General features: G+C 40.1%; 1 long non-coding RNA gene across 1 annotated transcript in view; it reads left to right on the top strand.

Annotated features, from left to right (window-relative positions):
* The window catches only part of LOC129013074 (uncharacterized), a 134,741-nt gene extending 110,615 nt beyond the window's left edge, over nucleotides 1–24,126 (top strand). Inside the window, exon 3 of the long non-coding RNA XR_008493764.1 lies at nucleotides 24,059–24,126. This is a non-coding gene — a long non-coding RNA (uncharacterized LOC129013074). The remainder of the gene's footprint in view (nucleotides 1–24,058) is intronic.
* Nucleotides 24,127–26,720: the final 2,594 nt, after the last annotated feature.

A 26,720-nucleotide genomic window follows, 5' to 3' on the forward strand; every position in this document is an offset into this window, starting at 1 on the left:
GGAGTGTAGAGAATGGAATGGAGGGGTTGGGGGCAGTAACTGGAAATTAACCAGTAATTGTAGCCACAATCAGATTTGATCCCATGTCACTGTGTCTTGCAGGCCCATGATTTTTCTTATTTATCACACTGGCTCTCAGTTTAGACACAATTTTAGTAGCAACCATGAGTTTTATTACAGTTAGAGACTTGTTGCACTAGTCACTCTCAATTTCTTTTCCAGCAGTCAGGAAGTCATCACAAAGCTCCTGAGTTTAAATGCAGAGTGGAAGATGGGAATGAACCACTATCACTTAGCTTAGTTCTTAGATCATTAACTCAGATATTGCCAGCAATCTTCCAAATTCAATGCACCCTTGTCCCTAGGTTAGTGGACTCTTTTAGGACTTTACATGAATGAAGCTGAGTTACTAATTAAATGCCATAAGGCTAACTGATGGATGGTTACTCTTTCATGTGACATTTTGGAGTCTAGAAAAGATACGGATTAAGATAATCGTTCTCCAGCTAGCTAGATGCAATGCAGCTAAGGAGAAGGGCTATGGTTCAATTATTTTCAGCCCAGCAGGTCTTTTAGAAATGTCTTTTAGAAGTGCCAGTGGTATCCAATTGTTTCGGCAACATTAGATACAAACTTTTTCTTATGAGATGTGTTGAAAATACAGAACAAATGAAATATTTTTTATAAGTGTCCATTAAATTAATTAGTCTCACTGAGCCTTAGTGCCTTAGTTTCTTTTATGCAAATGCAGATAATAATAATATGTACCTCGTATGATGGTTGTGAAATTTAATGAGGTAACAAATATAGAGCACTAATAATAAAACTCAATAAATGTTAACTATCATCATCATCAGTATTGTTTTTCTTTGGGCTCATTCTGATGAGGCTGTCAATAACAGTTTTTTTTTTTCTTTTGTCTTCTGCTTAAAGGGCTAGGCAAGGAATTCATCCATGCCTGACCAAACTTACTCAGCAGTGGGTTCAAAAGATGGTGCATAAATGTCCTAGGGCTGCCATAACAATCACAAATGGAGTGATTTCAAATAACAGAGATGTACTCTTTCACAGTTTTGGAAACTGAAAGTCCAAAATCAAGGTGTCAGTAGGCATCATGTCTTCTGGAGGTGTAGACACCTCACTCCAATATCTGCCTCCATCTTCACATTGCCTTCTCCTCTGTGTTTTCTTCCTTTTGCATCTCATATGAACACATGTCATTGGAGTGAGGAAGCCAGCTGGTTAATCCAAAATGATATCATCCAGAGATCCTTAACTCAAGTAGATCTGCAAAGGCCCTTTTCCAGATAAGATCACATACACAGGTTCTGGGTGAACATATCTTTTGGGGGCCACCATTCAAACCACTACAGGTGATCACCTAATCCAAGCAGGGCCTATCCATAGTCATCAAACTCATAGGGAGAGCCTGTATAATAATCAAGACAGCATAGAGGGAAGTAGGGCCTAATATTGAGCCAATGGGGAAAGAGAAGGAAAGGGAGAGAGAGGAAAAGAGAAAGAGAGAAATGATGAGAAAGAGAGAAATGGAGAGTATCAAGGAAACACCTGGATCTAATTGAGACCTAAGTCATTTCTACCTCTGGACTTCTCAGTTCCATGAGCCAATTAAGTGGTTGTTTGTTTGTTTGTTGTGTGTGTGTGTGTGTGTGTGTGTGTGTGTGTGTGTACTTTACCTAAGCTTGTTTAAGGTGGGTTTTCATTACTCATACCTGAAATAATAATCAATATTGCAGCTGCTAATACTTACAGGTGTTAATTCCTTTCCTGTATCTGTCCTTGGTAGGAAGGGGAGAAGGAGCTGTTGAAAGGGCTTCCTGCTGAGTGATCACTTCAGCTTAAGTTGAAATTGGAGTAGATAGACTCTATCCCTCCTTACACAGCATTGTAGTTGACTGCCTACCTGTCTGTCTCCCTTCTGGGATGCTCAAATCCTTATGAGATATCATACAGAGTGCTTTTTATTTTCTAAGTACTGCATAAAATCTTTGCATGTATTATATTTTTAATAACCTGATAGTAAACCCATGAGATTAAATTATCCTCATTTATAGCCAACAAATGGTGAAGCTTGAAAAGTTTGTTTTGTCAAATTTCTTACAATTAGCTTATGTCAGGCAGCAACTATATTTCTTCACTGTTGTATTGCAAGGATTATCCTAGGGCTTGACACATAGTAAATCAAGGGTTTTCAAGGTGTGTTCCTTGAAGAAGCAGCATCAGCATCACCTGGGGTCTCGTTAGGAATGTAGATTATCAGGCTCCATTCCATACATACTGGATCAGTAACTCTTGGGATGGGACCCAGATCTGGTGATTCTGCTGCACTAAAATTTGAGAACCACTAAGTAGATATTCATTATGAATAGAAAAATCATGAAAATGTTGAACAAAAAGCTGAAAGCCTTTATGAAAGGAAAAGGTTTAGCCTGAAGTCTGTAGTTTCCCAAGAAATAATACTATTTCCAACATCAGAGTGACAGAAAATGTCTGCTGCTTCCCTAAAATTATGGCTCTCCTTTATGTGATCTCAGCTGACTGCTGTTATACCCTTGCATACCCGTGGGTGTGTTCAGTGCACAGCAGCTTAGAACTCACCTGTTATACACTTGACACAACCACAGGTACCAAGAGAGCAATGACTTTCTTGCCATCCAGAGAATGGAGGGCTTCTCTTCTCACTCATGGTCCTGAGCCTCATTCCCCCGCTTTTTTTTAAAGCACAAACTTGCCAACTTGCCAGGAAAAAAATCATCTTTTTACACCATTTAGGCCATTGCTTACCTAATGAGACATATCATGTGATAAAATTGCCACCTGCTGGTTGAGATATGAGACAGTTCCCAAGGGTATAATTACATATGCTGTTTTTTTTTAAAATATTTTAACTGTACCTACTCCAAAGACACGTCTGTAGAGTAAGTTAAGTTGTGACAAGCTATAGATTAGAACTGAGATTTTTGACACTTTTAAAATGGCAGAACAACAATCTACTAGATTTGTGGCAGAAGCCCATCCACTTAATTTTAGAGAAAAATGTGTCATAGATGTAGGTGTATATAACATGTAGAATAAAACTGGACTAAAAAACAAAAAGAAAGGAGCAGCAAATAGTACTTCAAAGCTTAAAACTTTGGCACATACATTCATTTTGAAAACAATGTTTCATTTTATAAATGCCATATTATATGTAGAAATAAGGTAAGGTGAATGGAAAGCTAAATATCTCTTTACAACAAAATTTTAAAATATGTATTTCTAGGAAATTTCAGAATGATTTAGGCTTTTAGATGCAGTCCTTCCCTGTGGAGTATTGAAGTGTTATACTAGTCAGGATAAAATAGGCTTTGCTCCAAAAACAAATTAGACTTAAAATATCAATGACCTTACAACAGAAAACCACCAACAGTGGTTAATTTCTGTCTCATCCTATATGTCCCAGACAGTTGGTAGAAAACTCTTCTCCATATAGCCACCCTAAACCCCATGCTAATGGGAAGCCCTAATAACTTGTGGTTTCATCATCTAAACACTAGCCTCCAGTGTTACCAGAGCAAAGGATCACAACATACATTGGCTCCTCTAGGCTCTGTCCGGGAAGTGATCCACATCACGCTCCACTCCTTGGGCAGAACTTATCAGTGGACCCACTTCCGTGTGAGAGACTTGGAAATATAGGTGTAGTACGTGGATTTAGGGGGTGTAACAAGTGTCTTTACTCAATGTACATACTTGGTTGAATTAACTTAATCTTTTTTTAGGCTACCCCATAGCTCAATACACTATACATTCTGATAGCCTGTTGGAATTTCAGGTAAAAATATTCAATTCTCATGGTAAGATATAAACATTCTCTCTGCCTCCTTGCATAACCAGAACATGTGAATCTGCTTTCCACAGCTGATATCCCGCTTCTACCAAAACACTAAGAGATAAAAATATTGCCTTATGGGATTTTACAGGACTATTTTTTTCAACTATTTTTCCAAGACTAAGTAAATTCTTGGAATCAGATTATGTCACCAAAAAGTATGATTCCTGGACCTCTTTAACTTAAACTTCTCTAGACATATCTTTAGTGAGTTTAGTTTTAATGTAACACCCTCAATGTTTATCAAACGTGAATACCAGAACACAGACATAGCATATATATAAGTTCTTAGGTCTTTTTGCATATAGACCCTTGGATACCCACAATGAAATGCAGTGGACTTTGGAACTAGTTAGTTCTGGGTTTGAACCGTGAGTCTGGCAGTTTTTGTCTTAGTCATCTGTTGAAGTCACTTTCTTCTCATCCTTCTTAGTATCCCAATATAGGCGATTAAACTGAGGACTAGTCTAGCCTTGTGGTTAAGAGTTTGAATCCTGGAGTCAGGCTTAGGTTTGAGTCCCAATTCCATCACTTACTAGGCCTTGGACAAATCACTTAATTCTTTGTGCTTTGATTTATTTATTTATTTATTGAGATGGAATCTCGCTCTTGTTGCCCAGGCTGGAGTGCAATGGTACGACCTCGGCTCACTGCAACCTCCACCTCCCAGGTTCAAGTGATTCTCCTGCCTCAGCCTCCTGAGTAGCTGGGATTACAGGCATCTGCCACCACCCAGCTAATTTTTTATATTTTTAGTAGAGATGGGGTTTCACCATGTTGGCCAGGCTGGTCTCGAACTCCTGACCTCAGGTGATCTGCCCACCTCAGTCTGCCAAAGTGCTGGGATTACAGGCATCAGCCACCATGCCTGGCTATGTGGTTTGATTTACTCACCTGTAAAATGAGGATAATAGTAGTAGCTGTAGCAAAAGTTATTTTGAAGGGTGTATTGGTTAATATGTGTAGAAAACTCTTAAAACAGTGCCTGGCATGGAATAAGTACTATGTTAATTAGTGTTGGCTATCATTATGATGAAATTAGATAAAGTTGGTGGAGAATCGTCTACAAAGTAAGTGCCTTATTATATAGAAACAGTAAAATTTGAGTCATTCATAGTGATATCAGATCCTTTTTTATTATCAAATAAAAACAATGTGAACCTTTTTGCTCTTTTTTTCCCATTGGCTACTAGGAAACTCAGAGCTAGATTTAATGCTCTATTGTAATAGCTGCGCAACCTTACGCTGTTGGATTTATACATGTATATAAAATGCTACAACCATCTTCTGTATTATAAAATGCTACAATCCTCTTTTGAAAGTAGGCAGGCTATAGATAACTTTTTTTGGTAGTAGCAATGTACTAAGAACAAAATATTTTTAAAACAAAAATATGTGGCTTTTTTTCCCTTTTTTTCTAAGGCAGTTCATACCTGAGGTATGTTCATCTTACTGTGTTACCTGTGTTACAGAGCCAACTTCTGTAGGAGTTAGACATTCTTCTAGAAGGAAGGAACTAACTGAAATAATACTTCAAAAACACTCACTATTTAAATAACTGAAGATCTTTAAAGTTTTACACACTATTTTCATGTTTTAATGACTTCATTCTCCTCTCACTAAAGCTACTTCCTTCCTCCCATGTCCTATGTTAGTCACTGATTGGCAAGTACTTTGCTCACTCTGAGCTCTGCTCTCTATAATAAACATGTGTGATTAAATACCCCACTCATGAAATACAGAAAGGAGAAGCAGAACTGAGAAAGTTTATTTCAGACCACTCTTGATTTCCTTTATCTGGTTTGTTTCTTTTGCTTGCTGGAGAGGCAAAGTTCCAGAAAGATCTAAGACTGTTGGAAAGAGCTCAGCAAAGTGAAAGAAAATATGGTCTGTGGCAGGTTGAAAGTATTGAATTCTTAGGAACTGTCAGAGGCCAACTGTATAATAAACTTGAGTAAATGACAAGCTGATGGGGAAGAATAATTGCCCAGAGGTTTGTGGTGAGTATAAACGCCTAGGAGGAAGAGGAAATGGAGAAGAGGCCTTCAGGCAGCATGGCTGGGAGCAATTGAAAGAAAGGAAGCTCTCTCTCTGCCAAACTCCAAGTACTTATTGTTTATACTGTTTTTTATGGAATTAGTCATTTTTATTACCCAGGACATTTCTTATATGGTTTTGTTTTATCACCCAACCTTTTACCTGTGTATGTCTTATTTCCACAACATAACTGTAAGTTACTAGATGGCAGGGAACACAGCTATCCTTCTTTGTCTCCCTGTCAATGAACAAATCACATGGTTCTAACACTAGCTGGGCTGTTCACTAGTAGCACAAACTAGAACAAATTACATGAACAAGTTACATTTTCATTTCTCCTGCAAAATGGGTTAATGATATCCACACTGTAATGATTCAGAGAAATTTAATCATATACAAGATGCTTGGATAATAACATTTACAAGTTGTAAATGCCAGTTATTATCTTTTCCCTCTCACGGTGGTGAATCCATGTCTTTCACAGAGCAAGTGTAATATATTACACTGTTACAGTGCAGATCAGTTCAATATATAGTATATAAATATAGTATAAATATATAGTTTACATATATTGTACTTATGTAAATATACAATATATTAATAATGTAAAAATATATTGCTGTATTAGTCAGAGTTCTTCAGAGAGAGAAAACACCAATAGAAGATAAACAGCTAGCTAGCTAGATAGATAGATGATAGATATGTAGATGTATTAGAGGGGATTTATTAGGGGAACTGGCTCACACAATTATGGAGGCTGAGAAGTCCCACAATAGGCCATTTGCAAGCTGGAGAACCAGAGAAGATGGCAGCACAGCTTAGTCCAAGTTGGAAAGCCCAAGAACCGAGTAAGCCAATGGTGTAACTCTCAGTCTAAGGCTGAAAGCCTGAGAGCTCTGGGAGGCTGCTGATGCAAGTTCCAGAGTCCAAAGACTGAAGAACCTGGAGTTCCAATGTCCAAGTACTGGAGAAGAACGGTGACTTATTCCAGAAGGGGCAGGGAGGAGGGAAGAGAGAGAGAGAGAGAGAATTCATCCTTTTTTCACCGTTTGGTTCCATCCTGGCCCACAGTTCATTGGATGATGCCTGCCCACCTTGAGTACAATCTTCCCCACTCAGTCCACTGACTCACATGCAGATCTCCTGTGGAGCACACCGTTACAGATATACCTGGAAACAACACTTCACCAGCCATGGAGGCATCTCTCTATCCGGTAAAGTTGACACCTAAAATTAAGCATTATGAGACCACCCCTTCTGAACTTGGCACCCATACGGCATCTCCTTAAATTATACTTAATCTGCAAATAAAGACAACAACAAGGTTATAGTTCTACCTAACATGATACAATTATCTTATATACAACAAAAAATGCACTAATTCCATCCCCAGAAGAGGAGGTAAAGTTCTTGAGTGATGTTTATTGTTCTCCTGATATCCCATAATTTAAATACTATTACGTAAATTTAGCAATACCTAAATACTGATACAAAGTTGATAAATCTTATATTGTTTGATAAATGAATGAGAGGGAAAAAGGTATTTTCTTAATATATGAATATATAAACACATAAATACATCCTTAGGAATACAGGGAGAAAATATTTATGATAATGACAATTCTCATTTCTGTAACTGACCACATTTTGGTAGCTACTTGTTTCATATGTTTCTTAAGAACCATAAGAAAATTATGGTTCTTATTCTGGCCGTTTGATCCCAACTTTCATTCTTGGAGGGTCTGGCTCATTTGTAATCCTGCCTAAATTAGGTTATTGTAGTTTCCCATTGATATTAATTATAGGACATGGTAAGACTAAGAGGCACTTTAGGAGATCTCCTGTATTCCAGACATGCTCTTCTTTACCTTCATTGTGGAGTAGTAGTCCAATTTCCACTTTGTAGTCTGAATCAATTACTCCACCCAATAGTGTAGCTCCCTTCTTAGCCTGTTGACTCAGAGTCATGAGGAATACAAAGTGGCTGGGTGATAGTCTTAACTTCCAGTTCAATTGAATCATTGTGTCTCCTGCTTAAAGCATTCCTCCCTCTGGAACTCAGATCTTCAGGCCAGCAGAATATAAAGTCACAGAAATAGGAAGGAAAATGTTTGTTAATGGGTCACTATGGGTAATGGTAAGTGGTATCACTCCCATTTCCATCCTTTGATTCCTGGATCTGTGAATCTTGTCTGTGGAAGAAACTACTATATGTTGGATGCTGATTTAGAGAGTATAAAGCCTTCTGAAAAACCTTTCCCCAATCTGCAAAATATTGTCACCTACCTGGTACTGTAACTGTATCTTCAAAAGGCTATTCTATCATTCTCTCAGGGCAGCTGCTTCAGGATGGTCAGAAACATGGTAAGGCCAGTGAATTGCATGAGCATAAGCCATACTTCTTTGGCTGTGGAGCAAGTTTCTTTGTCAGAATCAATGCTGTGTGGAATAAAATAACAGTGGGTGAGGCATTTTGTAAGTCTGTAGATGATAGTTTTGGCAGGATCCTTGCATGCAGTGAAGGCAAATCCATATCTACAGCAAGTGAGTCCAGTAAGGACAAATGCTTCCCATTCCATGATTGAAACAGCTCAATGTAATCAACCTGCCACCAGGTAGCTAGCTAATTACCCTGAGGAATGGTGACATATTGGGGCTCAGCATTGGTCTCTGCTGCTGGCAGTTGGGGCACTCAGTGGTAGCTGTAGCCAGGTTGGCCCTGGTGAGTAGAAATTTATGTTGCTGAGCTCATGCATCAACTCCATTATTTTCACCATGGCCACCTTGTTCATGAGCACACTGGCAAATGAGAGTGGTGGCTGGGAAAAGGTGCTGACTGGTATCTACAAAATAGGTCATCCTACCAACTCGATAATTAAAGCCCTTGTCTGCTGAGGTCACCCTTTGGTAAGCATACACGTGAGACACAAATATCTTCACATCCTTTGCCCATTCAGAGGTGTCTATCCACATACCTTTTCCTCAAATTTGTTTTGTCATTAAATATTCAATCATGTCCCTTTCAAGACTCTGACCATCCAACCGAACAGCTGGCTACAGCCCGTGAATTAGCATATACACATCTAGCCATTTCTCCTTCAAAGCAAAGTATACAACTGGGTTCACTGCCGAAAGTTCTGCCCATTGAGAAGATTTCTCTTTACCACAGTCCACCAAGAATGTCCCAGAAAGAGGTCGTAGTGCTGCAGATGTCCACTTCTGGGTGGTATCTGCATGTGCAGAGCAGATCATCTGTAAACCAGGTCCTAGTGTTCTGTCATCGGATCATAGGGTACCCCCCATGAGCCCATAGGTGCGGGCTGGGAGAGAGAAGGCAAGAGAGCAAGTATAGGAACCATGGGAATTTGGGCCACTTCTTTATGTAATTGCTTGTCACTTCAAGACCTTCTCAGACCCAATCACATTTACACCACTTCCATTTGGTGATGGAGTACTGCTATGCACATCCAACTTTATGGGTTGGTGGGTTAGATCAAACTCAGTTTATGATTGGCAGATCAGGTTGCATGGTAACTTTGTCAAATATTTCATAGTAGGCCAAGAGTGGTCTCTCAAAAAGATAGTAATTATCTGCAAATGATGGCAGGGCCTTTCTCCAAACTCCTAAAGGCCTGTGCTGCAATTCACCCATAGGTACCAGAGTTGTGCTAATTTGCTCAAGAAATAAAGCCAAACCTGGTAAAACAACTGCAATTGGAGTCACCGTTTGGTTAAGCTTATGATAATCCACTGTCATTCCCCAAGATTCATGTTTCAGCCAACCAACCAACCAACCAACCAAACTGTTAGCACCTTTTCTAACTCTTTGAGCTGCAACATAAATGCAGAATCTCTGATTAGTGGGTCATATCAATAAATTCAGCCTAATCCAACTTTATGTTTCTTCTACTGCTATCCCACACTCATAATATCTATTTCCACATGTGTTCTCTAGATTTCTGCTTGAATAAATTAAAAACAAACAGAAACCTCAAGTAGTTTAGTGAAGTGTAGCACACCTCCTCATGGGTTGCACTTTGTACCTCACTTTTGGGGGCTGCTGGTACTTGAGTCTGGTTATAGGTCTAGAAGCAAAGAGGAGGGGTGGTGGAGGTAGGTCCTGAGGAGAAACAGCGCTGTCTTGCTTGGCAATCCAGGAGAGGCCATAGCTATTTTCTCAGGCAATGAAGAGTTAATTACTTCAGAACAGGGGAGGGAAGACCAATACCACTGGGGGCGGGGTGGGGAAGTCACTGCAGCTGGGGATGGAGAAGTCACTTCATCCAGCAAGAAAGACTCATCAGAATTTGAATGCTCAATGTCCCTAGTTTCCTCAGGATCTTCCCACACATTCCAATCTCAACTTACAGGATTCCATTCTTTCCCAATCAACGCTCTCACTTTAACAGTAGACACCCTGCAAGGCTGAGAATTCGACTTTCACTGTAATTCAGCCAGTCACATGATGAGTGATAGCCTTTGACTTTCAGCAAATTCAATCCTATGGCTACAGGGAAGAAGGTTCTCGTTAAGGGCACACTTAGAAGCTTTTAGGTGATTTATGTGCATCTGGAACTGGAAATTTATATTCCTGAACTCATCTCTTTTATTACTTTGTCCAACAATATAGGAGCAACCAACCAATAAGATTATATTCCTCAGTTTTCCAAAAATGTTCAAAAGTTCCTTGCCTCTTATAAGTGGTTGATGAGGTGTATTCAATACAAATATTTTCGATAGCTCTTTAAACAGTTCACATCATGGACTATCAGTGCTCTCTGTATTATTGGAAGTACACTCCTTAATATTTTTAAGTCCAATTTAACTGGAGAGCTTTCACTCACGTCCATGTGAAGAGACCACTAAACAGGCTTTGTGTGAACAACAAGGCTGTTTATTTCACCTGGGTGCAGGCAGGCTGAGTCTGAAAAGAGAGTCAGCAAAGGGAGATAGGGGTGGGGCCGTTTTATAAGATTTGGGTAGATAAAGGAAAATTACAGTCAAAGGGGGTTGTTCTCTGGCAGGCAGGGGTGGGGATCACAAGGTGCTCAGTAGGGGAGCTTTTAAGCCAGGATGAGCCAGGAGAAGGAATTTCACAAGATAATGTCATCAGTTAAGGCAGGAACAGGCCATTTTCATTTCTTTTGTGGTGGAATGTCATCAATTAAGGTAGGAACCTGCCATCTGGATGTGTATGTGCAGGTCACAGGGGATATGATGGCTTAGCTTGGGCACAGAGGCCTGACATTCCTGTCTTCTTATATTAATAAGAAAAATAAAATGAAATAGTGGTAAAGTGTTGGGACAGCAAAAATTTTGAGGGATGGTATGGAGAGATAATGGGCGATGTTTCTCAGGGCTGCTTCGAGCGGGATTAGGGGCGGCATGGGAACCTAGAGTGGGAGAGATTAAGCTGAAGGAAGATTTTGTGGTAAGGGGTGATGTGGGACTGTTAGAAGAAACATTTATCATTTAGAATTATTGGTGATGGCACGGATACGGTTTTGTACGAATTGAAAAACTAAACGGAATAAGAGAAGGAGAAAAACAGGTATTAAAGGTCTAAGAATTGGGAGGACCCAGGACATCTAATTAGAGAGTGCCTAAGAAGATTCAGCATAGTCCTGCCAGCAAAGATTATTTATTTACTTCAAGAGTTAAGAGTGGCAGTTTGCGGATAGCACCAGGAGATATCAGCTGTGATGGCTTGGAGAAACAGTGTAAACCGGCAGTGTAAACAAGAGCGGGGCATGTATGAGTAGTTGAGAACGTTGAATAGGAGTATGACTAGACAGAAGATGGTAGGAATGACAAGTTTTTTGGGGCACAGTCCAAGTTGGTCTGGTGTCTGGAATGAGACCGTGGCTTAATAAAAAAGGAGCATCTATACAGGAGCTCAAATGGGCTGTACCCTGTAGCATTCAGAGGACAGGCCTGAATTATGAGAAGGGAAAGTGGTAAAAGTATTGTCCAGTCCTTTTGAAGTTGGTGGCTGAGCTTGGTGAGGTGTGTTTTTAAAAGATCATTAGTCCGTTCTACCTTTCCTGAAGACTGAGGAACGTAAGGGATATAAAGGTTTCACTGAATACCAAGAGCCTGAAAAAATGCTTGGCTGATTTGACTAATAAAGGCCAGTCTGCTATCAGACTGTATAGAGGTGGGAAGGCCAAACCGAGGAATTATGTCTGACAGAAGGGAAGAAATGACTTCTCAGACCCTGTAGGAAAGGCCTCTACCCATCCAGTGAAAGTGTCTACCCAGACTAAGAGGTATTTTAGTTTTCTGACTCGGGGCATGTGAGTAAAGTCAATTTGCCAGTCCTGGGCAGGGGCAAATCCTCGAGCTTGATGTGTAGGGAAGGGAGGGGGCCTGAATAATCCCTGAGGAGTAGTAGAATAGCATATGAAACACTGATAAGTTATTTCTTTGAGGATAGATTTCCACGATGGAAAGGAAATGAGAGGTTCTAAGAGGCGGGCTAGTGGCTTGTACTATAGCACAGCCTGCCTTTGCTGGTGTGTGGCCATTAGGCCTGGTGGAACTGCCATCAATAAACCAAGTGTGATCAGGGTGCGGAACAGGAAAGAAGGAAATATGGGGAAATGGGGTGAATGTCAGGTGGGTCAGAGAGATACAGTCATAGGGGTCAGGTGTGGTATCAGGAATAATGTGGGAGGCTGGTTTGAAGTCCAGGCCAGGAACAATGGTAATTGTGGGAGACTTAACAAAGAGTGAGTACAGCTGAGGGAGCCAGGGAGCAGAAAGTATACGTGTCAGGTATGAGGAAGAAAATAGATTTTGGAAGTTATGAGAACTGTAGAGAGTGAGTTGAGCATAGTTTGTGATTTTAAGGGCCTCTAAATTATTAGGGTGGCAGCAGCCACTGCACGGAGACATGATGGCCAGCCTAAAACAGTAAGGCCAAATTGTTTGGACTAAAAGGCTACAGGACGCGATCCCGGTCCTTGTGTAAGAATTCTGACTGCACAGCCCTGCACTTCGGCTGTGGGTAATGAAAAGGGTTAGGATGAGCCAGGGAGAGCTAGGGTGGGGGCAGTCTCTAAAGCTGTCTTCAAGGAATGGAAAGAGGAGTGGGGAAAGGATTTAGGATCTATGGGGTCAGCTAGGTTTCTTTTTGTGAGTTTATATAATGGTTTTGTTAGGATGGCAAAACCAGGTATCTAAAGTCGAAAGTACCTACCCCTAGGAAGAAAAGGAGTTGTTGTTTTGTAGAAGGCGTTGGGGTTTGAGAGATCAGCTGGACATGATCAGCAGGGAGAGCACGTGTGTTTTTATGAGGATTACGCCGAAATAGGTAACAGATGAGGAAGAAATTTGGGCTTGACTGAAGTAATGGGGGCTGTCTGTGAAGCTTTGTGGCAGTACAGCCCAGGTAATTTGCTGAGCCTGATGGGTGTCAGGGTCAGTCCAAGTGAAAGCAAAGAGAGGCTGGGAGGAAGGGTGCAAAGGAATAGTAAAGAAAGCATGTTTGAGATCTAGAACAGAATAATGTGTTGTGGAGGTATTGAGGATAGGAGAGTATGTGGGTTTGGCACCACGGGGTGGACAGGCAAAACAATTTGGTTGATAAGGCGCAGATCCTGAACTAACCTGTAAGGCTTGTCTGGTTCTAGGACAGGTAAAATGGGGGAATTTTAAGGAGAGTTTATAGGCTTTAAAAGGCCATGCTGTAGCAGGCGAGTGATAACAGGCTTTAATCCTTTTAAAGCATGCTGTGGGATGGGATATTGGCATTGAGCGGGGTAAGGGTGATTAGGTTTTAATGAGATGGTAAGCGGTGCATGATCGGTCGCCAAGGAGGGAGTAGAGGTATCTTATACTTGTGGGTTAAGGTGGGGGGATGCAAGAGGAGGACGCAAAGGAGGCTTTGGATTGGGAAGAAGGGTGGCAATGAGATGTAGCTGTAGTCCAGGAATAGTCAAGTAAGCAGATAATTTAGTTAAAATATCTCGGCCTAATAAGGGAACTGGGCAGGTGGGGATAACTAAAAAGGAGTGCTTAAAAAAGTATTGTCTAAATTGGCACCAGAGTTGGGGAGTTTAAAGAGGTTTAGAAGCCTGGCCGTCAATACCCCCAACAGTTATGGAGGCAAGGGAAACAGGCCCTTGAAAAGAAGGTAATGTGGAGTGGGTAGCCTCCATATTGATTAAGAAGGGGACAGACTTACCCTCCACTGTGAGAGCTACGCAGAGCGTCTGTGATGGTCCTGTAGGCTTCCGAGGCGATCGAGCAGTGTCAGTCTTCAGCTGCTAAGCCGAGAAGATCTGAGAAGGAGTCAGAGAGCCTTGGGTCAGAGTTCCAGGGGCTCTGGGAGTGGTTGCCAGGTGAGTTGAACAGTCCGATTTTCAGTGGGGTCCTGTACAGATGGGACGCAGCTTAGGAGGAATCCCAGGCTGCTGGCATTCCGTGGCCTGGTGGCCAGATTTCTGGCACTTGTAGCAAGCTCCTGGGGGAGGTGGGCCTGGAGGAACGCCTGGCCACTGTGGTTTAGGCGTTTGGAAGTTCTTTTGTGCTGGAGATGTGGCTGGGGTTTGTCTCACGGTGGAGGCAAGGAATTGCAACTCAGAAATATGTTGCTACTTGGCTGCCTGTGCTCTATTATTGTACACCTTGAAGGCGAGGTTAATTAAGTCCTGTTGTGGGGTTTGAAGGCCGGAATTTAATTTTTGGAGTTTTATTTAATGTCGGGAGCGGATTGGGAATAAAATTTATATTGAGAATAAGACGGACTTTTGACCTTTTAGGGTCTAGGCTGTAAAGCATCTCAGGGTTGCTGCCAAATGAGCCATGAACTGGGCTGGGTTTTATATTTGATGTAAAAGAGCCTAAATGCTATCTGATTTGGGATAAAGAAAAAGGAGCATTAACTTTGACTATGCCTTTAGCTCCAGCCACCTTTTTAAGAGTAAATTGCTGGGCAGGTGGCGGAGGGCTAGTCACAGAATGAAACTGTAAGCTGGACCAGCTGTGAGGAAGGGAGGTGATAAAAGGATTATAGGGTGGAGGAGCGGAGGCTGAGGAAGAATTGGGACCTAGCTCAGCCTGGCAAGGAGGGGAGAGGTCAGATGGGTCTGTAGAAAAGGAAGATTAGAAAGACTCAGCGATGCTTGGAGTTGGGACTGAGGGGACAGACGGGAGTGAAAGAAGGAAGATTTGGGACGAGTTGCATTGGGAACAGAGACTAGGGAGGGACTGATGTGTAAAAGAATGCCTGGACGTCAGGCACCTCAGACCGTTTGCCCATTTTACGACAAGAATTATTTAGATCTTGTAGGATGGAAAAATTGAAAGTGCCATTTTCTGGCTATTTGAAACCACTGTCGAGTTTGTATTGGGGTCAAGCATCATTTCAGAAGAAAATAAGGCATTTAGGTTTTAGTCAGGTGTGAGTTAAAGAGGTTTTAGGTTTTTAAGAACCCAGGCTAAGGGAGAAGAAGGGGGAATGGAGGGTGGAAGATTGCCCATAGTGAAGGAGGCAAGTTTAAAGAGAAGGGTAGAGACACAGAGGGAAGGGGTTTGGGGGTTCTTACCCTCCAGAAAAGCGGGAAAGGGGTCAGGGCGTGGAAATAAGGGGTTGGGACGCAGAGATAAGAGGTGGGGGAGTGGAAATAAGGGATCGGGGTGCAGAGATAAGAAGTCAGGGCATGGAAATAAGGGATCGGGGCACAGAAATGTTCTTGTATGGCCTGCATAACTGTGAGCCAGATAAACCTCTTTTTAAATAAATTATTCAGTCTCACTTATTCCTTTATAGCAACACAAAAAGGGACTAACACACTAGGGGAATTGGCTCACTTGACTATGGAGGCTGAGAAGTCCTAAGATAAGCCATCTGCAAGCTGGAGAATCATAGAAGTCAGTAGTGTGGCTCAGTCCAAGGTGGAAAGTCTGGGAGTCCTGGGAAGCCACTGATGCAAGTCCCAGTGTCCAAAGGCAAAAGCACTTAGAGTTGTGATCTCCAAGAGCAGGTAAAGAAGGGAGTCCCACTCTGAAAGAGAAATAATTCACCATTTCTTTCCTTTTTCCTTCCTTTCTTACCTTTATTTTCTTTTTTTTCTTTTTCTTTTCTCCTTCCTTCCTTCCTTCCTCTTTCTCTCTTTCTTTCTCTTTCTCTCTTTCTTTCTCTTTCTCTCTTTCTGTCTCTCTCTCTCTCTTTCTTTCTTTCTTTTTCCTTCCTTCCTTCCTTCCCTCTTTCCTTCTTTCCTTCTTTCACTGTTGTCCATGCTGGAGTGCATTGGCTATACTCATGGATCACTGCAGCCTTGAACTCCTGGGCACAAGCAATCCTTCTACCTCAGCCTCTCAAGTAGTTAGGACTACAGTCATGTGCCACCATGCCTCGCTAGTTTTATTTTTTGTAGACACAGAGTCTTGCTATGTTTCCCAGGCTGGTCTCAAACTCCCCGGCTCAAGTGATCCATCTCAGCCTCCTAAAGTGCTGGGATTACAGGCGTGAGCCACTCTTTCACCTTTTTGTTCCACCCAACCTTCCAGCCATTTGGATGGTGGCCACCAACATTGAGGGTGGATTTTCCCCACTCAGTTCACCAGTTGACAGGCCAATCTTCTCTAGAAAACACCCTCAGGAACACACCTAGAAACGGTTTCACTAGCCATATAGGCATCCTTTTATGCAGGCAAAAATTCCTCTAGGTATCCCTCTATGCAGACACCTAAATTCGACCATCACAGTAGCCTGTTCACATATTACAAGCTTTTTTACAACTTGCCACAACTTTTGAAATTTTGTTTTGACATTTATGTATGTACATATACTACATACTATATATTGATGTATGTATTTAATATAAACCTGAAGCCTCAAAAACTGGAATAAGCCTGAACATTTCTTGCCTTGGGAAGACCCTAAGTAAATTCACCAGACCTATTCTCCAATTTCATGTTTCAAAATTTGACTGTATGTTAATTGCTGTGAAGCAATTTTGACTGTGACATAAAGGTCCTCAGTGTGGGGAATGCACCTGAATTGTCCAAAGTTGGACTGAGCGAAGTTGAACAGACCACTGGGAGCTAGCTTTCTTTAATGGGGAGGGCTACAAGGAGTCTGGATAATGTGACCTAATGTGGAGTTTCCATTTCCGATCATCATTTCTATGAAATCTCTCCTAATTGATTGCAGAATCTGAATTCAGAGAGAACGCTCAGCTGTCAGTAATTCCTTTTAAGCTCTCTGCAGACCCAAGCACCACTTTTCTCTTTGAGTGCTCTATTTTGTGTGAGGGGAATAAGGCAGCAGAGGGAGGGAGGGTTAAGTGGCTGGTTTGCATGCGGTGCGGACAGGCAGCTCAATCAGGCTGGCGCGGGCGTCTTAATCAGAAGCCTGCGGTTCACCGCAGTGGTTGAGTGCTACCTCTTTGCCAATGGCATCTTCTGTTTAGAGACGCTATTGATTGCTCCTCTCCCCTTCTCTTCTGGGAGAGTTTCCGGCTGCAAGGCGATGTCAAGAAATGGGCAAGGGAAAAGGTTTTTATTTTCTTTTTCTTTTTCTTTTTTAAATGGTGCCTAAGATTTGGAGCAAGGCTCTCATTTCCCAAGCAGCAGATGTAGAGATACTCAGTGCAGACTCTTTAAAACAGTGATGAGTGGGGAGATATGAGACAGGAGTGATGAGCCAAGGATGCCAGTAAAAGAGTAGGGGAGAAAGATTCCATGAGTGGATAAGAACTGGCTTCAGTTTAGACAAGAAGACAGCAGGCAGTGCTCCAAAGGAGGTCAGACTGAGTGCATTAACTCTGCCTGGAAGAAATAGGAGAGAGTGGTTGGTTAAAATACTTTGTATTTTCTGGGGAAATGTATGATCTGGAAATCAGGCAGAGACCAAAAATACAGTGGATCTCTTTGTAGACTCTGGGTATAAATCAATATTTTTAGGTGAGCATTGGTGAGCAAGCAGAACATCCTTAGAAACTGAGACCCATCACAGAAGAAACTTAAACTATTTTGAATGTGGCATGGAGCTAAAAAATATAGAAATTATTCTTGATTCAGAGTTTGCAATGAGAATGAAATATTGGATATAATTAGGACATTTTTTCTTCAAGCCAGAGTAATGCCGGGGGAGAGGCACAGTGAGAGGAGGATTCAAACCAATTTGAGATCATAAATGAGGAGATAACAAAATCTTATATATTGAGTGGTTATAAATATCAGGAATGATTCTTTATCATCTGATTGTTGTTAAACAGTTCAAAGGCAAATATATAAAATGAGGCAAATTTGAATTCTAAATGTTATAGTAGAAAGCCTTGAGAGAAATATAAGGGATGTTCAAGACTCAGATATGGCTTCAAATTTTGGATCAGCCACATATCACATTGCTTTGCTTGGAGTCTCATTTTTGTATAGGTAATATTGGGACAATATGCACGGTAGCTATTACCCCTCTCACCTACCAAGGCTTCATCCAGTTTCTACCTTTCTCTGTCCTGCTCTGCACTGGATACACTGGTCCCTGTGATTGCACCCCCTGGACTCACCTGCTGGCTGACTTCAGATTGAGATTAGACTATGGAGGTACCAGTAGCGGGAGAGAGAAGTCTAGGTGTTCAGGTGTTTCTCACTCTGTCCCTTCCTTTTTTTTTTTTTTTTTTTGTTGTTGTTGTTGTTCTTGTTGTCGTTGTTGTTGTTGCCCAGGCTGCAGTGCAGTGGCATGATCTCAGCTTACTGCAACCTCTGCCTCCGGATTCAAAGGATCCTTCTGCCTCAGCCTCCTGAGTAGCTGGGATTACAGCCGTGTGCCACCACATCTGGCTAATTTTTGTGTTTTTGGTAGAGATGGGGTTTCACCATTTTGGCCAGGCTGGTCTTGAACTCCCGACCTCAGGTGATCCACCTGCTTTGGCCTCTCAAAGTGTTGGTATTACAGGCTTGAGCCATTGCACCTGGCTTTTTTTCTTTTAAGAGATGGGGTCTAACTATGTTGCCCATGCTGTACTCCAACTCCTGGGCTCAAGTGATTCTCCAACCTCAGCCTCTTGAGTAGGAGTAGCCAGGACATTGGCACACTGGACAGTGTCACAGGCCACTGTACCTGTTTCCCCTCCCTATTTTAGCAAGCACAGCAGCAGCTTTGTTCTGTTCTGATAGATCTCCTGTTGAGTGAAACCTACTCCATAGTTGCTATTCTCCCTGGGCTCCAGTGACATCATTTTTTCTCCGTGCCCCAAAGCCCCAGGAAGTCAAGTAAAAGTATCCCACTGTTGCTAGTGTTCTGATGTTTGAGTGTCTCATATTTATTGTTTTCTTTCCTCCCTCCCTCCCTCCCTCCCTCCCTCCCTTCCTTCCTTCCTTCCTTCCTTCCTTTTTTTTGGACACGGTCTCACTTTGTTGCCCAGGCTGGAGTGCAGTGGTGTGATCTTGGCTCACTGCAACCTCTGCCTCCCAAGTTCAAGTGAGTCTCGTGCCTTGGCCTCCCTGAGTAGCAGCGACCCCAAGTGCATGCCACCATGCCTGGCTCATTTGTGTATTTTTAGTAGAGATGGGGTTTTGCCATGTTGGCCAGGCTGGTGTCAAACTCCTGGGCTAAAGTGATACACCTGTCTCGGCCTGCCAAAGTGCTGGAATTACTTTGGTGTGAACCACCATGCCCAGCCATTGTTTGTTTTCTTAATCCTGTCCACTCACTACACACTCCTTTGAACCATCTGAGACAAATCTTGTTTTCTGTTGGAACCCTGGTTGATACCTTATGCTTGTAGAGTTTCAAAGAAAATATTGAAAGATCTGCCAGACAAATGCAGAAAGGGGTATGTACTCAGTTATTGATACATCCAGCAGGTTTTAGTTGGAGAGGCCTCAAAAAAAGGTGTGGTGGGCTGAATAATAGGCCTTAAACGATACCCATGTCCTAATACCTGGAACCTGTGACTCTTACTACATATGACAAAAAGGATCTGCCAGATGTGATTAAGTTGTAGATCTCAAGATGGCAAGATTATATTGGATTATCTGGGTGAGACTTAAGTGCTATAACAAGTATCCTTATAAGAGGCAGGCAGAGAAAAGTTTGACACAGAAGAAGAAGGCAATGTGACCACTGAATTAGCATGCTACACGCTGGCTTCAAAGATGGAGGAAGGGGCCGAGTCAACAAATGCAAGGAATGCAGATCTAAACTCTGGAAGAGGCAAGGAAATCAGTTCCTCCATAGAGCTCCAGAGGGAGCATGAGCCTGAAGGCACCTTGATTTTGGCCCAGTGAAATGGACTTGGACCTCTGACTTTCAACACTGTGAGATTAGATGTGTGTTGTATTAAGCCACCAAGTTTCTGGTAATTTGTTACAGCAGGCACAGGACACCATAGAGCTCCAGAGGGAGCATGAGCCTCAAGGCACCTTGATTTTGGCCCAGTGAAATGGACTGGGACCTCTGACTTTCAACACTGTGTGATTAGATGTGTGTTGTATTAAGCCACCAAGTTTCTGGTAATTTGTACAGCAGGCACAGGACACTCTCAGCAAATACCAAGGTTCAGGGCTTAGCTTTCAGGTTGCAGATTTAGAATCCAGCTCTCAGATATCATGTCCCTTTTTTGGGATACACTCATGTGAATCAAGATAGGAGATTGATGCATAAAATTACAATGTTGATTCATCAACTTCCAATGAGATATAGAACTCTCCTGTTGGCTGGAAGACATGTCAAACTGACCAGTCCTTTTTCTGTCTATTGACAGACAGGCTTAGGAAATAGTTTGTAATCAAGATTCCAGTATATTGATTAATAATTAAAAATAAAATTCTAACACATAGGTGGAAATCTTTAACATTTCCCCAAGCACCTCCTTTTCTACCAGCTAACAGACAAACCTGGAAAGATGAGTCACAGCTGAAGGTAGTTTGGAGAACAGTGACTCTGAACAAGGGCAGTTAGATTAATGCTTTGCTGAATGGCAACAGGATGAGACACCCTGAGACATGTCTTTGGGAAAGGCGAATGCGAAGTGCTTTGGCTGGAATCCTATTGTCCACCTTCCCTTTGGGGAAGGACTTGGCAATGTGACCAGGACAGCTGTGCTTATTTGATAAGGATCCCTTTCCCTAGTTCATGCCTGGATATTCACTGCCAAGTTAATCTCTGCCATTGTTCTTTCTCAGATGGTGACTATCCCTATATCCCTTTTTGGGATATGTGGATGCTTTCCTTCTAAGTAAAAACAAGTCTTGCCAGCATAGGATCTGTTTAGTTTCTTTTGGCATTGCATATCTCATTATGTATTGATGTAATAATAAATGGATTATTATATTTTCCTTCTTCTCAAGTTAAGTTGACAAATGTACTTTAACATTTTTTCATAAACTGGTAAATTTTGTGTCACACAAAGATATATATATCTTTGCATCTTGCATAGAGTACGTGCACATAAGTTGTAGTTTATTGTTTTATATGTATATGTATATATGTATTATATATATTTGTATTATATATGTATATATTTTGTATTATATATATAATTTGTATTATATATATGTATATATATTATAAATATATGTATATTTATATGTATTTTATATATATATATGTATTTAGCTGTGTTCCATATAGAGGACAATCAATAAATATAATTTCTCATGCCTGTGTTCCCCAGATGTCTGGAGTGTGGTAAGGACATGTCACAAGATTAAAATTCAGAATGGAAACCTCAGAACCTGTCATCCTCTGAAGATCTGTAACATCTCAGGGAAGCAGAAAATCCAGCATTTAGAGCTCTGTTTCCTTGTTCTTTTGATGAAACACTTATTGTTCATGGAAAAAATCTATTTTTGTTTTCATTTCGCTCTTGTCTATCTACAGAGATACTTTCAGGCAGAGGCAAGATTTCATTATTTCAGAGACCTGTGAAATTCTCAGTAGGCAAACACATCTTTAAAAGACAGTAGTTCAGTTTTCCGTGTTAATATATTGCAGAAAAAGAAAATTCAATGATAAATATATTTCATTTAACTCAACGGTTTGTAAATCAGATTATTGTATGATAACCATCTTTCCCTCATTTATACTATAATTTCTGAAGTATAATCCAACCAAAATTGAACCCTGGAAAATAAAAAGATTAGTCCTCAAGAATATAACAAACTTAAAATTATACAGTTAACCAAGCACTGATAATTTCATAAGAAATATCTTCACAAATTGTCATTTTTAATGTTATGCTTTGGCCATAGTATAACAGAATGAAGTGAGTTCAGATTTCAGAGCAAGACAAATCCATATTTAAATACTGGCTCAGCATAATAGTCTTCATCTCTAAAATGGTGTTGATAAATAAAAATCATGTAAGTATTTTGGTTCATAATTAGCTATTTGTTAATAACAAGAATAAAAATTGCCTCATATTGGTAATAATATTAACAAACTCAGAAAATGTACAGAAGCAGAAAATTAACAATGATTTATGGGAAAACAAAAACAAAAACCTTTTATAAAAAATACTTTTTTTATTTTTAAAATTTGCCATCTTTGAATGGTCTTTTTTCCCTGTACCCATCTTATTCTCCTATCTACTGTCACTAGAAATTTTTAGAAGTAGTGAATTTAGCTGTAATAGAAAAACTGTGCTATACACTGATACTTAAAGAAACACTTTTTTTAAAAAATTAAGAGTCAGACAGGGAAAAATGCATTTTAATATCATAGGGGACTTCAGGCACCATTCCAGGTGTTTATATCACATCACCTGATAGTGAGCTAAGTCACTATTTGGTGTTGCTTAGCTACATGAAATGGGGCCCTATGATAATGGGAAAAGCAGGAGTGTTTTGTCACCCAATCTCCTAAAATGTTTGGAAAAATCGTTAATGGAAGTTTTCCTTCACCTGCGTAGCTTTATCTCCACACAACAGCTAACATTTTTATATTGCCTTCTATATTATTTGATGCAATTTCCTCAAAACCAGAGTAAAGGCAGTTGGCCAGATTATTTTTATTGTATCCTCCTTTTTAATTTGTCACACTGTGTTTTCCTTAATAGCTGAGGAAACAGAGGCTCAATTGGTTAGATACTATTCCAAGTTAATTCAGTTGAACTGTAGAGGAGTTTCCTTTCACTCAAAAATACTTGGTTCAATTATTTGTAGATGATAAGTGGGTGGGGCAAGGAAGTGAGCAATGGATAAGAGCATTAGACTGAAGCTTCTTGAGCATAAACCAGAGGTTAGCACCAGGATAAATGATTAACTTTCCTCTTGGTGCCTAGAAATAGTTCATTTATGTCACAATAAATGTCACCACTGTACGAAGAGTAAAGATAATTCAGGCTATTAAGTAATATCACCATGTGTTCTTGGGAACAAGATAGTCATGAACTCCAGGAACTTCTCCTTCTTACTTCAGTGTTAAAGTGTAGATGCCCTGCAGAGTCTGTGACTTTATTAAGAATCATCGATATTCTTACTACTGATGGCAACCATAACTGAAGAAGCTTGCAAAGTATAATTCAAAATCAGATTGAAGTTAACTAGGTAACATCTTGCATAGAGTATGTGCATACAAGTTGTAGTTTGTTTCCCATTCTATATAATATGCTTGTCTTATGCATTTATTTACCTAAATTTACAGTTCGGGTTTCTATACAAGGATTTTTTTTTTTTGCAGTCTCTGTCCTGTCTTCCAAATAATCCATGCTTTCCTCTGCTGTCCTTTTTTGCTCCATGCCCAGAAATCTTCTGTCTGTGAAATGTAAATAAATAGAAATAGAAACTGTATGAGGTTATGAGATCTATTCTGGAATTAGATGGGTTTGGTTTTGAATTCTGGTCTGGCTATTTGTGAGCTGTGTGACCTTTGACAAGTTACCGAGCCACAGTTTCCTTATTATAAAATAGTCATAATAATAGAACCCACATGGAGAGGTTGTCATAGTAATTAATCGTTACTCAGTGCAAAAATAAAAGCATCGTGCCTGCCATATAGTAAGCACTCAATCAATGCTAGGTCTGCTGCTGCTGCTGTTGTTACCAATGCTAAGGAAAGTGTGATTTCATAACCTTGTGTCTTTCAGGTTTAAATGCTCTCACTATCTCTCTGTTTTATGTATTTGTTTATTTACTTATTCGTTCAACAAATATTTTGATGATTTATTCTTTCAGGAGGCCTCATGAGACACCAGATGACCAATTACAGAAGAATCATCAGAAACAGAACAAGAAAGACTGAGGTAAAAATGACTAATGGTGTTTTTGTGCTCCCTTCCTGCTTTTCTTTGAAGGATAATCATTGATTTATCAAAAAATGTACTTGCCATGAATTTTATCACATGCTCCTAGAAATATGAGGTATATAGAAATGTTGGAATATAAATGCTGTTCTATGGAGTCTTTTTGTTAACAAGAATTTTTCTAATTCTTTATGATTCTCTATGCCTATATGAATCCAAAGCTGTTTCATTTTATTTTGGGCCCAAATACTTTATTATAATCATAATAACAAGCCTACAATAATTTTGCAGGCTTGTTAATAGAGAGCCTACAGTTTGTTGTTTATCAAGCCAGCATTTGAGTTAGGCCTCATAAATATGCCCAGACTTGAGGCGTAAATTGTATGCTAAATAGGAAGGGAAGCCTGTGCTCTGCAGAATAGTTCACTGAGGAGAGCCTCTCTAAGCTGTGAGATTCTAAAAAAGGACTAAAAATTTGGAGACAAATCTCTCTACTGCATGCCCAACGGACACATCCACATAGAAAATATCCCTTTTATTAACTTCATTTTTTTTTTTAGAACAAACTTTTCAACACACCCCTTGCCATGAGCAAGGTGGATATGACAAGGCGACCAACACTCTGACACAGTAATAGAGCTCTAAGCCAAGGCAGTTTCAATGTGACCTTTCATTTTCTCTAATTGCCTTTCTCTTATTAATCCTGATCTGCCTATTATTGATAGTATCATTACGCTGTGCTTCTAATGACTTTGCCTGGGAGGATCAGGAGTTTTTTAAACATTCGGAATGTTATTTAGCAGAAAAACTTGGTGGGCAATGAAAAGTATCATAATTAAAAGTAACAGTTCTGAGGCTTTCTCACTACTCTTTCTACCTAAATCCTAATCATCTCTTAAAATATATCTTAGCTGCTGCATCCTCCATGAATTTTCTTGGACTGCATTAGTCCAATGATTAGATTTTTGCTCTTACTATTCATTTGACTCAACTGATACTTTTTATGCCACTCTAATCTATGGTACATTATTTATATAGATTGTCTTAAGTCCTTCACTGAGTTGTAAGCTCTTTGAGGTTAATACTTAGGAATATGATAATACAATGTGAATAAGCCTCATTGTCATTTCTTGTCACTTTCTTATTACTTTCTCAGTAAGCCTCATTGAGGCTTATTCTCATTGTATTCTCCTGTTTCTAAACACTATTCTCTCTGCCAATAGTAAATTTTTATCATAATCATATTGATAATATTAATGCCATTTTATATTTATATTATTTATTGGGTTTTACAAAATATTTTCATGTATATGATCTTTTAAATTCTCCCCACTGTCCTGTGTGTGAGGTGTCTACTCTAATTTTAGAGATGAAAAAGTAGAATCAAATGAAAATTTAAGTTATTTATCAAAAGTCAAAACATATCATAGAATTTATTGATTACTAAGTAGGAGGATTTCAGTATTGTTGTTATCTCAACTCTGACTTTATTGTGATTAACGCAGTAAAGTAGAAATAAACTCACAAAATTTTTACACTTTGGAAAAACCCAAGAAGGATAAACGCTCTCAGATGAATGGGGACAGGTTACATATGACTCATTATCTTTCGATATGCATATGCTATTCCCCCAGTAGGAAGAAAAAAGAGGAGGCAAAAGCAAGGTTACTGCTTCCACCTGAATCACTTTTATGTGAATTAGAAAGAGGCTGCTCCTCTGCATAGTGCAGCACTGAGTTGATGGTGCATTGAGCCATTTGCCTCCTGCTCAGCACTTTGGACAGCACCAGCCTGTTCAAATGCATGGCAGTCAGGTGTAAATGCTGGGAAATAGATGGCTGTGGAAGGGATTATATGGTCCAGTGTGGGTACTGGCACAGAAGGAATAAATGATATTGGACACGTGTATTGAGAGGGTCAATTAAGAAAGGAGTATAAGCTAACTGATACCTTTAGAAGTACTCCTTTTTTTTGGCATAAGGTAAAAATTATTGTTATGGTTCTTTAGACCCATGTACTCTGGAAAAATAATTTTCCATAGTAAACAGAGAACAGAATTTAGGAAAGTTGATTCTATTTTTGGTTCAACTCAAGAGACATGAGCTCTTAAAATACCCAAAATCTTTCAGCATATGAGTTATTTTAATCCATGTGCCATCCCATTCTTCAAGGTACATTTGAGAATCTCAAAAAGGGAAGTCATCCTCTCTCCAGAAAAATAAATAACACATGCACATAACTATTTCACAATTAGTTTTAGTGGTTACATGGGTGCATTTTGGGGTTTAGTGGGTCTGTTTCCAAACCTGGCTAGTTGTCACAATTATTGGAGGTCCTTTCAAACATGCAAATTACCTGCCTCCACCATGGCAGATTCTGATTAATGAATTTGATAATAAGCCTAATATATTTGAATTATGCTCTTACATACAAGGTGAGATCGAAGGAAGAAAAAGTCAACCAAGAAGAAGTGACAAGAAAAGTAGTTAAAGGCTGTTTTTATGCTGCCAAGCATAAACCAGAGACAAATGTAGCTATTTGAAAAATATACTTCGAGTGATTTTCTCATTAAAATATTTCTCTTATTTTGTCTA

Source organism: Pongo pygmaeus, chromosome 15 (assembly GCF_028885625.2).
Source record: "Pongo pygmaeus isolate AG05252 chromosome 15, NHGRI_mPonPyg2-v2.0_pri, whole genome shotgun sequence".
Lineage (NCBI taxonomy): Eukaryota > Metazoa > Chordata > Mammalia > Primates > Hominidae > Pongo > Pongo pygmaeus.